This window comes from Anopheles stephensi, chromosome 2 (assembly GCF_013141755.1).
Source record: "Anopheles stephensi strain Indian chromosome 2, UCI_ANSTEP_V1.0, whole genome shotgun sequence".
NCBI classification, from domain to species: Eukaryota; Metazoa; Arthropoda; class Insecta; order Diptera; family Culicidae; genus Anopheles; species Anopheles stephensi.
Genome location: NC_050202.1, coordinates 14,177,927 through 14,192,822, shown reverse-complemented (window position 1 = coordinate 14,192,822; position 14,896 = coordinate 14,177,927). Strand labels below are relative to the sequence as shown.

Below are 14,896 nucleotides of genomic sequence, written 5' to 3'. Positions count from 1 at the left end.
ACCTACATAACATAGATTCCACAAGGAGAGGTCAGGTTTTTACGCAATGCTGATCTCTTTAGTAAGCATTTTCTGTTTAAGTCCTTCAAATTATACTGGGTAACATCATCAAAACCGTTGGAAGCGCTATAAATATCTCCAACAATTTCAACAATCTTATTTCCACCTTCCGACGCTTGCTTCTCGAAGGTTCTCGCAATTTCCACATCAATCATGGAAATGGGAATGTACCAAATCAATGAGAAAAATCGAATTTCGAGTTGATCGCTTCTATCACTCCTTCCAATCATCAACGCACAAAAAGGGGGCTACAGAATAAAAAAAACCGGCTCAAAAGATGAAACACGACGACAAAAACTTCGCCATTCCTTACACCGAAGGAATTTAACACCTTCCGTTCGCTTAAAGATGGAGCGTAGCCTTCGCCGTCGATACAGTGCTGGGAAAAGAGCAACATGTTTCATGCTCAACGGCACACCCGTACTAACTCTACCGAATCGATCGATGTGCGTACACTTTCCGTTTGTTGAAGCGTACATAAAAGAGGGACAATTCTTACACACGCGTCAATATTTCATGCTTTAAATATTACCGAATATGGCAGAACGACACACTTTTTTGACAGTAACAAGCGCCTCTCGGAATCTACAGTGGATGGTTCAAGTTTAAATACACTTGAGTAGGAGACAAACGTCCAAATCGCCAAATCCAATTCTGCAAACGGGTTTTACGGCGGGGCATTGCGATGCATAAATACTATCACGTAGCGATGTAATTGAATTAATCACCCCCCTTGATCGTGTACCGGCGGCTAAGGAAAGGATTTGTGCGATCGTTACTGAATTTGAGCAGTAATTAATTTTCCACCGTTAACCACGCCATTGTTGGTCGGTCGGCTGGTGGGCGCTAGCTTCTCTGCCGGTACCAAGTAAAGTAAAGTATGCTCCACCCGCGTTCGGTGGCTGGTCTACAGGGGTCTACTGTACAGAAGTGGCCATGACGAAGTGTCCTCCCGGGTAGGACACGGTAGGCGACACAGGGTCTTTTAACTGAATCTTGCTGATTAAAAAGGGTTTTCGTACGAATCCCCAAAATTCCACGAGTGATTAATGAGCCTGAAGCTACTTCTATCACGCCGGAGGCTGTACGCTTTTCGGGTAGATGCAATCGCCGGCGCCTCTATCCAGCTGCTGTTGATGGATTTGGAGAAACCGCTCGTTCAAGTGGACACACTTGCGAAAACAGCTGCCCGGGTACGGGGATGATAGACGGCCATCAGCAGACGATGTTTATTTATGACGGGAGTGTCCTGAAAAAAAAACAGAGAAGATAAAAGCATAACTGGCATTAGTGGATTTGTTGCAGGAAAATTAAAAACATATATTTCAAATCTTATTAACGTTCGCAACGGTGGTTGAGCTCGTCGTGATGGATAAGCTTGAAGGTGCATTTATCATTTTAATAATATACATTAGGACTTATTCTAGTTCAGCAAACCAGGAGCAGTCAATTACGATAATCCATCGTGCAAATTATTGACTCATATAATATTCAAAGCACTACATCTCTTCCCCGTAGCGTAAAGGACAGGATTTAGTTTGATTTATGAATGCGTTTTGAAAAACAAATCACAAAAAATGTTACATTTAAACTAGTGGCAAGAGCATGGCACATACACAGCAAAAACCGTGGTGTGTACACAAACAAAACAACACCCGTGTGCACTTTTTTCCATGAGCATGCACACTCATGAATAATTAAACGCTTCCAACCAGCCGATAATTTATGCAAGACGCTATTTTTTCCTCTTTACAGGGTTTCTCAAACCAGTTCAAAATTGTCAACAGCACTACTAACACTACATGTCAACAGCGTTCAACGCTAAATCAAAATAGTACATGCAATTTTGCCAAAAATATAGGACGGCCCGGTGGTAAAGGCGATAACGGTGCCAGTCTTCATGCCTGCCAGGACTTAACTATCCAGCTACGAATAAAATTAAGTCTAGTGTGCCACAAATGGCAGGCATGACCTTAGAGGTCCTTAGGCCAAGAAGAGAGAGAGAAAGAGAGAGAGAGAGATCATTATCCCTTCTCAACATGAAAGTTTAACATGATAAGAGTGTTAGATTTTGATTGTTCATGTTGAGTATTGTTAACGTTATTTCTATCTTATAAAGCGTTTTTAATTTTCTTCTTTGACACCACAATTTCGAAAATTTTAGACCTGTCATTTTGTGCTCTCTTTAACTTGATTTTACCCGTAGCTGAATAATCAGCTCTGCGTTCGGAGAGGCGTTCTGGATGGGATTTGATCCTCGGTCCTGCCTTGTACCGACGTCGCTATCGCCTCGACCATGGGACCACCCCAATTGATACCGGAATTATAGCGTCAAAACAGCTAAATCAACTAGGCAAATGTCGTGTTGAGATTTTACGGATTTTCACGTACAATTTCAGGAAAGCAGTTTATCTTGTTGAGATATTGTGTTGCGTGCTGTCGAACTACCCTGAGAAACCCTGTATTTCGCATAATTTTACTCCTCTGTGTCCCAAGTCTTGCCACACACACAAACACATCAAAAAACCATCCTTCGAACGATGATACATTTCGTGCGCCAGTTTCACTCGTCTATAATCTCACACGTAATCAGGTACCGGGACAGAACAGCAACGCCCGGTCTCGGGGGGTGGAAGCGTGATGTTGTAGTAGTTTATCAAAAACACCGAACAGGAGGAAAGCGCATTGCACGGACTTCCGTAGCGGCGCCAGTCGGGCGCATGCAGCAAAAGAAATCCCCAAAGCCATCGCATGTCACGTGTCCTTTTTTATCCCTTTACCCTCTGTGTGAGTGTGTTCAAAGCGGCAGCAGAAGTCAGACAGCGTCGTTACTGCTCCGCACTCACAACGGGTGCAAACATAAATGCCGGTTTTGTGCAAAAGGATATGATCGTACGAGAGTATCAAATTGAAAAATGAAATGAAAACAGCAAAAAACCAAAATTGAAACGAACACAAACGAGCTTACCATGCCTGTGCCATAGATAGAGAAGCACAGTGCACGCATTGGGCCCATCCTGCAATTGGAGCGCACAATTTGTAGGTCGCTGTCGCTGGTTCCATAACGCGTTCCCTTTCAACGCTTGATGATTTGATATCATCTGCTAATGCTAGTGTTTTCTTCGCTAGATCACTGCGTACGTGTAGCACGTTATCCGCCATTCAAAACCACCACCAACCGGGGGGATGGAGACGTTTCTTCCCGGGGAAAATTGTTTTCACTCGAATTACTCCGGTTCCGAGCAATTGAGGTCGGCGAGTCGGACACGATCGAAAAGTGTCGCCATTCGCTCGCTAGCACGTGCAATTCTATACATCCACACTACCCACACAAGCACAACTTTTTTCCACTATTTTACTATCATCCTCGCTCCAGCTGACCCAGATAGTAAACTATCGTCTTACGCTCTTTGGCTGTCCTTTTGCGCACAAAAGAGGAGCGCAGATAAAAACGCGCTACTATTGGCCACAAATTCCCTCACCCAGGGAGGAACCAACCCAGAAACTCCGTAAAAAGTGGTTGATATTCTTTTTTCCGTTTTACTTTTTTTGCCATCACTCCCTGGCGATGTTTGCACTTTCAAACGGGATGCCGAGAAGCGATTGTCCTGGTTTTAGTGGCCATTTGCCGTAAATGGATTTTCTTCTGGTCCACGAGCATCATTAATACAATCCTTCCCACGTCGATCGTACAATAACCCCTAACCTAGATCGTACTGCCGTTGCTACGATACACTCTACGCTTCTCAGCCAGGATGCGTGTCGAAGTGTGTGTGTGTGTGTGCGTACTCAACTACTTGACACCAAACAAAAAGACCGTGTTGTGCAGGGACCGAATCTGCTCAGACTATAAAACAGTGGAAACATTGCATCAGTTCAACAACGGCACTGAAAGTTGCCCGCCGCTTTTGGTGAGCGGATGGTGAGCAAATTCCACGAGGAGATCCTCTGCGGACAATCGCATTCTGCAGCGCCACCACAGACGCGTGATGGGCACCGCGCTTCACGCCGGGAAAGGAAACACTTTAATCGTAGTCTAGAAGGATTGCTCCACATCTCCAGCACAGGACAATGTAAGTGAGATAAAATGCTACCAATGAAGAAACTGAATCAACAACCATCAGGCCCGTATCCTCGCAGCGAGTGGTTGTTGATGAACATACATAGGTGGTGCCTGTTTTAATATCGATGCCCATTTTAAAGGAACAACGGATGAAACTTCAATACCCTTTCGCGTTTTCGTTCCAGAATAAATTTGCTCGTCAGTTTTCCTCTTCATGCATTGCACTAAAGATGCAGGAAATCCTTCGCGTTTTATTTTTCCCTTCCCTGACCTTAATCTATCTGTAGCTGGATAGTCAGTGCTGCGTATCACCAGACACGCTTAGAGCATTACGACATTAAAATTGTACATTCAAGACTAATCCAATTATAGAATGCAGTTCAATAGGGTTGTGTCCCAGTTCGAAATCCTGATTGGTGATATTCCTATTTATATATTTATATATATATATATATATTAGAGTACAATTCGTGTGTCTCTTACTCTAACATCCTTAAAACTACGAACAATCCTACAGAGAGGCTTTTTGTGAAGATATGTGTCTTTACCAGATTCATAAGTCGGAATAAAGAACCCTGGATTAAAACAGCTTTGCACTGATGGTTTTATTCTAATTTTCTTTTCCAACAGAGAGATGACATACAATAAGACCGGTGGTTATTGAATCCCGTCCGAACCGCTCTCAATATCGTCATCCAGCTACAGGTAAGCTGAATCAAGGTCTCATAAATAAAAAAAAATAGACCAGAAACTCTCGAGAATGTAGAGACCAAAGGAGGAAGCAGTAGTTTTTCTCGGAACCGTGTAGCATCGCAGTCCTGATTAGGTTCAAACCAATGTCTGGCTCACGGAAAAAGCGCTTATCAGGACAGCTCCTAAGGACTATTTCTTGCTGATTTCCTAAGAGAAAATTGAAGTCGCATTTATGTTGAAATTGCACCACACCACTCAGTAGTTGTGGTAAAAATTATGGAATAATATTATTCTTACAGAATTATACAGCAAGTCGCCCTACACACAAACATCATCGAATCATAAGGTCGAAATCATATATTTGCGAATTACAAGGTCTCTTATCAAATTACTGTCAGATTGTTATATTCATCTGCTCATGATGTTTTTCATCATTCAATTCTCGTAAGGAAACGGCCGACAAAGGTTTCGTTATGATGTTGACGAATTTTGTTCATCTGCAACTTGCTGAAGGTAGATCAGAAAGAAAAACTGCACAAACACTCTGCACATTTTTCCCTTTTTTATATCTCTTGTTTTGCATCAGAAAAACAAAAACCCAGAACAAATCGCCCGTCTAAGGTGCTACTGCTTCGGAGCTGCAAGCGGCGCCTCGCTACCTGTACATGATACATCACACTATCAAACTCGTGTTTTCGAACCGGTAACTGGATATCGTAGGCCAGGGCCAGTGCCGTAACTCTCTACCAGACCTAAGAATCAACACGCAACGCCCGACGAGACTGTAGACGATCTCTGGAACTGCACACACCAGCCGAAAGTGATCATCAGGCGATGGACCGTATCGGTCGCTACATATGGGCGCGCCTTTTTGCCAGTGTAGAAGGAAGCAAATGTGGCAAACTGCTAGAAGTGGTAGGGCGGCAGACACATATGCACGCACCTAAATCACAAACACATGTACGCATCTGTTGCCCAGGTCACGTTTCGAAGGGATCCGAACGCAAACCGACTCAACCAAAACCCCCCTCCCAAGTGCCTCAGTATACCAACACACCCGGGACCCTAGACATCACACACTCGATTCCCATGCAATCATGTCCAGAAAGATTATGAAACATGTGGAGCTATTTGTCCATGTGGAGTCTCGTCTGTGCGTGGTTGCCCTTCCCTGAGGGATATTTTCGGGATATGCAAAGATGGATGGGTATGGCGATGGATATTTGGTAATGCCGGAACGGGCCCGTGGGTGTCTCCTGGAGAAGGCAAAATTGAACCCAAAGTGGAGCACGTAACTGTCAACAAGACGACCGACGATGGTTGAATTCGGCACACTCGGACCCACCGCCCAACTTTGTCCACCACTAAATCGCAAGAGGGTACCTACACTCGGTTCTTGGGACGATGGAAAAGACAAACCAAACACATGTACACAAAAAACATGTGCCAAAAACCTGAGTGCTCGTACTCTCTTCTCTTCTGTGGGAAACTTTACTCAATAAGATCAAAAGGATGAGTTACGGTTTTGAAAGCAGCGTGTGGCTTTTGCATACAGCCAAAAAATAGAAGATCACCCTTATCACCATGTTGTCATGCTTTAACTACGTCCGTCTACAATAAACAGTTTGTTGGGACTTTTTACCTCGTGCGTATCCCGGGAAGGAAATTAATTATTTTTCACATTGAACAAAAAAACTTTTCCTAGTACGCGAATTATTTATTGCCTTTAAAAAGGTACAATGCAATAAATCATTTTGGTAAGGATATTTCTTATTCCCTGCATGATTGAATGGAATAAAAATGGAAAATATTTTTCTATGGAGCGAAGACCTTACAGATCAATCCTTGCCTTTGGCTGTAGGTTCCTATGAAATTCGATTTCAAAAACATGAACCATACTAGAGGCCCTATACGTCGCTTCCCACATTCCTTCCATTATCAAATTCAATGTAAAAAAGCGAAAGTCAATCGAATAGATAAGAGAGCATTCGTACGTCTTAAACCAAGCGATACGTGTACTGCTTAGGGAACAACAGCAAGAAACGTTACGAAAAAAATAAGATTGCGCATAGTTATTAATTGCATTACGCGCTCTCTGGACGAATTCCGGATAGCAATCAACGTCATTACTACACTTCTCTCTGGTGAATAGAACCGGGCCATACATCATCAGCGGCACTTATGGTAGCAAATTTTCCTTAATCATCCACACGTCTAACATACTCCTTAAGGAATAAAGTCGTGCGCGAGACATAACCTATTTGTAATTTCTCGCAGATTGACCGAAATATATGATTAAGCACACGGTTTTTTTTTCGTGGAACTTTTGCCCAACACAGAACTATAGGAAATTGGAGTCAAGCGTTAGGAAAAATTGGACACAACATGCAACGTCATTCACAAGGTTTCACCGAGGATTCATAATCATCAACTGCCTTTTTGCATGGACTAAGGTTACTGTGCAGTAAAAGCTTTCGGTGATTCTTATGTTACATGGACACTTACATAAATTATCTATGAATAGATACATTTTCTGTTAAGGTAAATGTGCTTTAAGGAGTTCGAAATATTGGATGTTTTGAATCACTTCGCTCTGGAACTTTGCAATCATATAATGGAATCTTACATACAGTAAGTGGAGATTTACAACGAGACTATGGAACTTTATGGAACTCACTCAGAGAAATGTATCATCTGAACAGTGGAATATTGCAAACCCGTTGTGAAAAGTTACAATCATAAAATGAAATGTTGCATTCTTCTTTGGTGGCACTACAATCTCGAGAGGTCTCTGCCTGCTATTTCTGGCTTTCTGTGACTGGATTATACCCGTAGCAAGGTGGTCAGTCCTGCGTACGGAGAGGCGGTCCGAATGGCATTTGAGCACCGGTCCTGCCGTATGAAGACCGACGCCGCTGTCGCCTCGGCCACCGGGCATGCAGCCACCCCGTTGCATTCAGTTAGGGGATATTTGCTACACGATTGTGGAACTTTGCAATCAACTGTAGAATTTCTCCCGAACGTTTGACCCTATACTGTTCAGCTGAAAAGTTCCACCGCCGACTTGGAATATTCTATTATTTTATTTAAACATTCCCTAGAGTGATTCAAAACTTCTATTGTATGCTTCATTACCCTTTTCATGTTGCTCTCTTCAAAAAAACTAATCAGTTCACACCCAAAACTTTCCACACAAAAACGTACCCATCAAGCACACACACACACACATACCAGAGAGACAAAAGTGAAGAGGAAATGAAAGCGATTCGACAATAATTGAAAATATTACGATGACTACCGGGCGCCCGCAGAAAGATATAACTCATTTTGGACCGTCGGTTCAACCCCATATCTTGGCATCCTTCCCAATTCGCTGCACGGACGACCGGGAACCCTTGAACATGATTCGATGCAGCAAACGTTACGAGACGCGTTTGCAAAAAAAAAAACATCCGAAAAACCTAGTCTAGCAGACACCAGGCACACGTCCAAGCGATCTCGTTCTATCTTCTTCGCCCCCCAGACCAAAGCTCATTTACTTTCCACTCACGGCAAGACGTCGCGCGCGACGTGTACGGAACATTAATCACCCAGGCGCATAACGGTAGTGCAATGCCCTTTAACCTCGGTGTGGCTTCCGTTGTTGCCCTAGCCAGCCCAGGCACAGATAGAACTGAACTGGGTCACTGGATATATTTCTTACGGCGCCGGCAGATTGTGTGTCGGTTCTCTCTCTTCAGTCTAACGTCGCCGCCATCTAAACCCGCCGTCACGGCGTGCGTGAGGTAAACATATCCTTGCCCGCTTCACAAAGAACGTGATGCGGCAGATCCGTAGTCCATAAATTGCTTCTCCCTTATCAGAGACTTTGCAAAATAAGACACTCCTTCATTTCGGAAGTCACATTTGAACCGTCGAACGAGTACAACGGAGATGAACCGCATTTGCAAAAGGAGCAGCTTTAAACAATTGCAAATATTTAAACGGGGAGGATTGATGTAAGCCGCCTAGGGAGATATGACGATGGGTAGCGTGTTTTGACAATCAAATAAATATTACTTTGCAGCTTTTGAATGCGTTGCTATTCTTTAGGTAAATATTGTTTTAACATTCCCCCCATCCCCATCCTAGATATGTTTCACAGATTTTCTTAGCCAATTCCGAACGTTACCACCGGTGGTACAACCCACTCCTATCCGCCTTAATGATGCAGAAAGGAAAATCAATAACAAAAATATGTAACCATTCATAAATGTCATCGGTTCATTGATTCCCATTAAACGGTTTCACTGCAAATAAAAATCAATTCCTTGCCATTTTCTCTTCATCCTTCGAGCCAGTGTGCTGCGAAAGGCAGGATTTCATCCTTGGTACGTACAGTAGCGCAACGTAATAAACACTTGCGGCATTAATTATTATTAATTGGTTCTGTCTCCGGCATCATATCGTGTGGTTGTCGTCGTTTAAAATTTTCTCCAATATGTCCCTTTTTTTAGACGATAAACGTCATTCAATAGATAACATATTAAGCATGATATTTAAACATAATCTATTGCTTGTTCAAATATAAATAAATATTCACAAGAAAAAGCGTTATGCAGTATTTCATGAATATCACTAGTAAACCTGTCTATTCCAACGTACTGAGCCAGATCTCAGGGATACGAAACGAAGCTGTCCGAGATAACCGATCACAACGTCCAATCGGATTTGGAATCTAATTTGGAATCGGCAAATGTATTGGTAATTCACGTGGAAGCGCGACCTTCTCTTGGGAACCCCGTACCGACCCCGGTGGAATCGGAACGGAAATGGACTTTTAATCTTCGAGACGGACTTTCGTCCGTTATTATTGCATTAAGGAAACCTTCTACTCATAGAACCTTTTTTCCCTGGGCCCCCCGCCAGCCATCATTATCGAGGGACTCGGATCTCCGAAACTAAAACTACCGCATCCCAAAACAAGAACCCACAGCAAATTGGATGAAGCATCTTTATACGGTTTAGAAATTCATGATTCTGATGGCAACCGGTTCAAAAACTCGAATCATTGTGAACATGTGTGTGTGTGTGTGTGTTAAACAATCAAATCAAATGCTAAAATCGTAACGAATAAATTCTGCCCAATTTCCATCGCAGACGAGACAGACAGCTAGGCAGGCAGCGCTTTTCGCTTGCAAATGTCAGCACAGAAAATTACTATTCCCCGAGCGGTTTGATTCCGCCGCACGCCCGGTACCTGCATCCATCAGATTGTTATGTGGGGATTTATATCATTATCGGTTCTCGAGAGCACTTCCCATGCAGTTGATTGCATCGCAGCCGCCCCACACACCACCATCAATCGCCAGCCAACGCAAATCGGACGACCTGTAGCTTCCACAGCGTACCGAGCGCAGGAGTCCAAAACCGAATGCCGCGCCATACGGGACAGAAATCAAACTCAAGAGGACCGATGCAAATCGTCCTCGAATTCAATTTATGTACAACCTCCGGCAACAATTTTCGCACCCTGCTGCAACGGTATGTGTACCACTACTACTGCGTCGTCGTCAACGGTTGGGCGACACGATTGTGCTGCGGAGTTGCAACACTCAACAACCGGCCGGTAGCGAAACGGAACCATCAGATACCTGTTCTAGTGAATCATCATACGGAGGTACACGGTACCGGTAACGAAAAAAACGGTACGGGAATAGTAATATTCTGACACTATCAAACAGCCGGAACGGCGAATGCATACCGATGAGAATTTAATCAAATTGTTCGCCATGCACCTTTCCATCTTGATCAATGGTAATAATGATTTAATGTGTGCATTCCGAAGAAATGATCTTGTTGTGTACATTCAGCCATCCGGAGAACAATGCAATGGTGCAATGGTGTTCAGTTAGAAGCTTTCACCAAACTTAACAAAAACTCCAACGAGACGAGAACGACCAACGAGAATAAAAATTATTTTCAAATTGTTTAAACTAGTTAACCAATTTTTTCATAATCTGTATCTAAACGACAGTAAGTTGGCATCATGTTTACCTCATCATTCTGGAACGGAAGTTTAAAATGACGTTTACTCCAAAACGCGTTTTCTCAAACCTCAATTCCTGGAAACACGCGCGACTCATGGTGAGGTTTGGGTTTACCCGATCCTCATCATCGTTCCGCGGTAAATCACACAAACAGGAAGGACGCAAGGGAAGAAAAATTCGCTCACCTTAGACACGCGACCTTATGCGCCGGTAAGATGACATAAGCAAAAGGTTTCACTGTCGCTCATCCCCTGCACTCTTAATCTCTCGCGCAACGCGTTTGGTACACTCAAAGAATGCGTCATTGTCATATTTTGCATTAAGGAACAAAAAACAAAACGGTCTCCATAGTGCCGGAGACCGACTGCACGACTGGCAGAGAACAACGCAAGGGTGCTCTTGGCTGACACACGGTGTCATGCACGGCACGACATATTATTACATACTGTCGGCATTCAAGTGCTGCGCCGTATGTGCGTGAATCTGTCATGAGCTGCGAGTTTTGCTTGCATTAGCCGGGTTTGAACAATTGCCTTTCAACTGTACCGATTGATAAGTCCTCGCGACATCGATTTAAGAGTGTTCCAACAAGATGGCGGGTAGGTCTGCACAGCACCACTCGTGCCACCTTTAAGGCAACTGACATGTTTAATTCGGCTAGAGTAATTTTAATTAACTATAGCACAGCTATTCCGAAAAGAATTTTAACTTGCATCAACACAACCTTCACATTCATCGCATTGATCGACTCGTCTTTTAACCCTTCTAAGCGTGACTCATGCCGAACACACACTGGTCGTGAACGTACACGGTTCGGCTTTAACAAACTCGAACACAAAGCACTATCATATGTTTGCCGTTATTGCAACTTGGCCAGCATGCCCCCCGCGGGTGACACGTGTATCAACCAGCGAATCATATAGGTTCGACGTCATGACAAATGAATGTCGAACGGGGGCTCTTGGGATGTGAGAGGTCGGTCGGTTTACAGATGCCTACAAACCAGTTGACTGTTGTTTCTTGCTATGCATCCGCTTTAGCAGTCTGTCTCGTGCATCAAAAGTCGATAGCGTTTTTGATAGTGGTGTTGCGTTATGGCGTGCAGATGTTAAAAATCACCAGCGCTTAACTATTCGAAGAAGGAATAATTTTGAACTAAAAAAACCCCTCTTAAGCATATGCATGCATACAAATTATGTGACGCTCGATGTGAAGAGCTATCTAGAAGAGGTTTTCTATCCATCTACACTAGAATACGGTATACTGTAAGCGATGGCGTCTCATTGACGTCACGGTCTACAATGTTGTTCGAGTGGTGTTTTCAACGTTCCCGCAAACTTTCGCATGAAATCGCATCGTTAATCCTAATGTCTTCGACTGCGAAAAACGGAAAACTTGCATGTTTACCGGACTTATACAGCCCAGAAAAGGGAGAGTTCGGTACAGTCGCGCTCTTTTTGGTTCTGTCGGCTGGGGAGAAAGAGTTTCATAAATAAAACGCATTGTGTGATTCAATAACTAGATGTGAAAAAAAACACACACACACACAGTCACCCATAGCTTTTTCTATCTCTAGCGCTCTTTGGAGAAGCGTCACATTCTTCCTCCATTTAATATACAAACAGTATCCTGCTCGGTTTCATTTCGTGCGAGACCACTTCCGCTTACGTCAATGCCATGACTTCGTTTACGTGTTGGCGACATCGGGCATCACCATCGTAACGGGCCCAATCAATACGACCCAGTGCACGAATTCCTGCACGGCACCGGCAACAGGCTTACCGTCCATAAGCGACCGTCCGACGCATAACACGTGCGACATTAACGGCCTAACACAAATCACGAAATCAACCTTTTGCGCCTTGAAGCTCTCCAGATCTTCCAAAACACCCAACGAAATACCCATCTCAACTCTCACAACATCATCCTCAGTAAGAGAAGAAGGCATCGTGAGCAACAGACAGCACGAGCTGCAATAATTTATCGATTATTACCGGTGTACGGTAGCGCAGTTAAACCCACCAAATCATCTGTATCTGGAAACGGATCCGGACGGGTTCGCGCCCCGGAACGGGACGCATCAGCAGCACACGGCGCCGTCTGCGGTTGTTGCTAACCTGTTTATGTTTTTACTGTCACATTTGCGCTCGTTAACCAATAACCGCGCCGTTAATGAAGTGCAACTTTTTATCGGGCAAATAGGTCACACGCAACGCAATATTTTGCATCGCTACCATGCCGCTGCGCTTCTTCGCAGGTTTCGGTGACAGTCAACCGTTGTCTAGGAAGCGCCCATTCCGACAATGATTGTTGGAGTTAGATGATTGCCTCGCTTGTCGATCCTTTTCTTTTTGCAACGAAATTCCCGGAAGCTTACCTACAAATAGAATGCAAGCGAAAAGTAGCATTAAACAATTTGTTTGTATTTATTAACAAGCATGCCATACAAAGCGGTAGAATGAAACTCAATAGGAACCCAAAATAGAGCGCAAGAAGCTGTGGCGGCACGTAATCGAATTTTAAGTTCGAATTCAAACCACACAAAGGCGAGCGTGCATATTCGAGCGTTGAATATGCATGAATATCTATCATACATGAATTTACAATTAAATGAGCATTATTTTCCATCAGCATCAAGTGTTTTGCATGTGAGCGCATTTGAACGATATCGATTGCCAGACGCAGCGGAATATTTACACTCGTAACAGTGCCACGTGCGTTCCTCAAGCTATTCGCCATTTTATATTTTGCTGTGTGTCACCAATGAAACGTCAGTAGTTTAATATGTGCTGATAAAACCCTGTAGCTAATTGAGCGGTGGAGATGTGTTATTGTTGCTATCAGATGCTCAATTAAATCGAGGCCAAGTGGAAAGGCATGTATAATTTAAGTATCAGTTAAAATTTCGCTAAAACCCACTACAATAAAGATATAAAGCAAGGACCTGGCCTAGGCAATAGTGGCGAAAGTCTTCACACGACAGGACCGGGATTAAAATCTCATCTGTATCGCCTCCCCGCACGCACGACTTACTATCATGCTGCGGGAAAACCCAAGACACGTAGAGACAGCAATTGCAGGCCAAGATCTGTCGAGATTATAGAGCCAAATAATAAGAAGAACATTGTTTAAACAAAATGTCTTATGTGCATTATATAAATGAGATGTTTTCCCATTTTAAAATCAAAACTCATACACTCACACGCCAACATACATTCGCATCCACAGCAATCTTCCTTCCTTTCGCTCTAATAACTGATCATTAGAATTTAAAATTAGGATCAACCGAACGCACCCTGAACCGCTTTGGCCTGAGTTCAGGGTGGATGAATAAACCAGATTAGCGCTAGTGAGCGGATTGTGTGCAATGAAGCGTTTAATACCGTCCCGAGCTACTCGCTGAAAATTGGGGTATGTTTATTAGCGAACAAGCGCGCGCTATACATTCACGTAGCGCAAAATTCCAGCGCAAACGAACCAACCGTACTGATAAGATGCAGACGCAAGCGCGCGACTGTGTGCCGTACAATGAAATTAGATTTTCTTCGATAAACAAACTGATTAAACGATTACACTGTACCGGGGTGCCGTGTGCCAAGAGTTGGCGGCAGTGCCGCTTACTGGCTACCGCCCTTTACCTTTACTAATACCGGCGAACAACGCTGGAGAGGTTTACAATTGTAGCTGCAACACATTAAAGCGCAATAAAATGTAGAGTAAACGGTGGTAAAGACCTCCAACTGTACCATACCTTAATTTACGTACTAAGTCTTCTTCTTCTACTTCCTTGGCACTAGAACCTCGAAAGGTCTTGCTCCATGCCATTTCTGGCTTTCTATGACTTGATTTTACTCGTATAGTCAGCCCTGCATACGAGGTGGCGGTCTGGCTGGGATTTGAACCCCGTAAAGCCGTGTGAAGATAGGCCCCACTGTCGCCTCGGCCACCAGTTCGCCCCCTTTATGTACAAAGTATAGAAGCTATATTAAAATGATATACTTGTATGATTCTGTCACTGGTACAAGAGCGTTACTTTGACCTATACTGATTA

General features: G+C 43.7%; 1 protein-coding gene across 23 annotated transcripts in view; it reads right to left on the bottom strand.

Annotated features, from left to right (window-relative positions):
- Positions 1-14,896, bottom strand: part of LOC118504145 (arrestin red cell) — a 51,096-nt gene that overhangs the window by 19,223 nt on the left and 16,977 nt on the right. The window contains exon 2 of one of the 23 annotated variants that reach the window (XM_036038245.1): positions 1,234-1,309. The exons of the other annotated variants lie outside the window; for them this stretch is intronic. The gene's annotated coding sequence lies outside the window, so the exon portion shown is untranslated. The remainder of the gene's footprint in view (positions 1-1,233; positions 1,310-14,896) is intronic. 23 annotated transcript variants of the gene reach the window in all.